Source organism: Capsicum annuum, chromosome 8, assembly GCF_002878395.1.
Source record: "Capsicum annuum cultivar UCD-10X-F1 chromosome 8, UCD10Xv1.1, whole genome shotgun sequence".
In the NCBI taxonomy this organism is placed as follows: Eukaryota; Viridiplantae; Streptophyta; class Magnoliopsida; order Solanales; family Solanaceae; genus Capsicum; species Capsicum annuum.
The window spans coordinates 56,013,746-56,016,371 of NC_061118.1; the positions used below are offsets into that span (position 1 = coordinate 56,013,746).

At 35.0% G+C, this 2,626-nt stretch overlaps 1 non-coding gene across 1 annotated transcript; it reads right to left on the bottom strand.

Annotated features, from left to right (window-relative positions):
* Positions 1-2,137: 2,137 nt before the first annotated feature.
* Positions 2,138-2,241, bottom strand: LOC124886880. The gene has a single exon (XR_007044284.1). It is a non-coding gene; the product is annotated as a small nucleolar RNA R71 (small nucleolar RNA).
* Between the last annotated feature and the right edge of the window lie 385 nt (positions 2,242-2,626).

Sequence of the window (2,626 nt, forward strand, 5' to 3'; positions counted from 1 at the left end):
GTATTATGATCGTGGGCATATTTATATGTCCAAGCTCTAATATTTACCCATACTAGGACTTGTTATAAGAGATAAAATGTGTTATTCTTATTGTGTATAAGTTATAATTACATTATTCAGCTAATAGACATGATTAGTGATGCAGGGTTGATTTTTTATAAAATTAGACGCAATTGGATGCATGACGAGAAACGAGTAATGTTTGAAGCTTTGGGACTGATTTTCTAGACATGAGAAGATATGGATTATGCTCGAGAAATATGTATTTGAAGGTGGAAGTAAGTAAAGAAGCAATGAGTTGAGAAAGAATAAGCTACATAGCACAGATGCTATCCCCCCAGACTGTGCTCTGCATCACCGTATGAATTTTGGTAGCAAATTTAAATTCCAGTGAGGGTCCACAAACCCTATTCCCTTGAATTAACCCACGCGGTGCGAACACCATTCCCATGAAATTACTGGCGTGATGCAACTCTTATTCTGCCAAATTGAGTCCTGCGATACAGTAGTGGGTATTTAGTAGGCTAAAATTGTCTTACTATAAAAGAAACACTTCAACACAATTGAGATGACTTTTTAAATATGTACAACAGAGGATAAAAATACCATGATACTTTTTTAGGGTTCTTGGAAATTCATTCTTTCAACATTACTTTTGGATATGATTAATAGTCGTTTTTGATGTTGAATTCGAACATGAGTGGATAAACACCCTTGTTCTATGGTTGAGGCAAAAAACATGATAACACTTTGATATTCTTAGAGTAGTTTATTGTTGAATTATCATATGGTTTATTCTTATTCTCTTATGCTTACTATTTTGATGATTGCCCACCATTAAAATACACCTGTATTCCTTTATGAATCAGAGAGGAGAATCATATGATAGAATGAAGAGGTTAAGGAGCAAGATTCTTATTTTTTTTTATAAAATAAGGGATTTGAATTAGAGTCTAGGATAAATATATACCTAGAATCCTTGTTTGGTTCACTTGAAAGATAAAATCTTAATGCATCTAAATGAATTATTGCATCCCCACTCAATGATGTAGTTGTAATGTCTAGTTAGATAGAAGATTAGAGGATGGAGAGACCATGATCATACTCTAAACCCTGTGAATCAATAACCCAATAATTAACTGAACAACGATAAGAATAGAGACTTGTAAGATTGTTGACAGTGTCTCAACCCTAGAATTCTCGCTAGTATTATTTACAACCCTGTTTACACTGCGATTGTCACACATTGTTATTTCTTTATTAACTAGTTTATTACTAAAATCTTCAAAATCATCTTGTTACTCTGAAGCTGTTAATACATTTTTGTTGAAACCAAATTTAGTTAAATTACTAGTTAAGTAGTCCTCATGGGAACGATATTCGACTATCTTAGTCACTATCTTACTTTTACGATCACGTGCACTTACATATGCATTAGGCCGTATCAAGTTTTTGGTGTCGTTTTTGGGGACTAAAATAATTATTAATTTTCTAAATTTTTGGTTTTTGATAATAAGCTTAAGTGTTAACGACTTGATCTTAGTGGCTGACTTTTGCAGGACTAGTGTAGTACCGGACTGGCAAGAGATAGAGAGTTGGTAGAGCCTTATTCAAAACCAGAACATGCATTTCACTAGAGGCGAAGAGCTCATTATCCAATTCAGCAACTTCAAATAGTAGAGCAAAGAGATCCTAATCTTATTGATCCAATTAATCCAAATATTGTAGAGCCCCTACTCCGGTGATTCCAGTTGCTCCTGCTCGAGCAGAAGCCCAAACTTTTCATGAAGTGGCAATCCCACGTACGAACCTTGCTACTAATTTTATCCGTAAGCCAGAGGTGGGTGGTCAATTTGAATTAAAGTAAAATATCGTATTACTGTTGCATTCGAGTGGACAATTTGCAGGGTTCTCACATGAAGACCTATAATAGCATATATAGACTTTCGTAGAAATCAGTAATACCTATATTCCTACTACGGTGTCTACTGATTATGTCAAACTGACGCTCTTCTCCTTTTATTTAGATGGGGAAGCAAAAAAGTGGTAATATGCTGAACCACCAAACTCTATCACTTCCTGGGATGATCTGGATTGAAAATTCCTTATGTGATTTTTTCTATCTGGGAAGACAACGTGTTTGAGAGGTGATATTCTAAGTTTCAGGCAGAAAAAAGAAGAATCTTTACTAAGCTTGGGAAAGATTAAGTGTATGCTTAGAAATTGCCCTCACCACCATTAGTCTAATGATGTACTGGTTCCTACTTTCATAGAGGGTCTTAAACCCAACACCAAGATTCTCTTAGATTCAACAGCAGGTAGGCAAGCTCTTGAAAAGACACATGATGAATTATACGCACTGCTGAATCAGATTTCATAAAGAAATACTGAGTGGCATGCTAACTCAAGAAGCGCTCCAAAGAAGGTTGAAAGTGTGTTAAAGATGGAATAGTTTACTACTTTATCAGCTCAGCTTACTGCACTACAAAATCATATAACTACTCAGTTTAGTAATATAAAGTTGGTGGTTACACAGCCCGTAATAACAACTAATGCACTTCAATAGGCAACTACTTAGTGTGAGATTTGTTGAAGCAATGAACATACAATAGATTCTTATATGGTT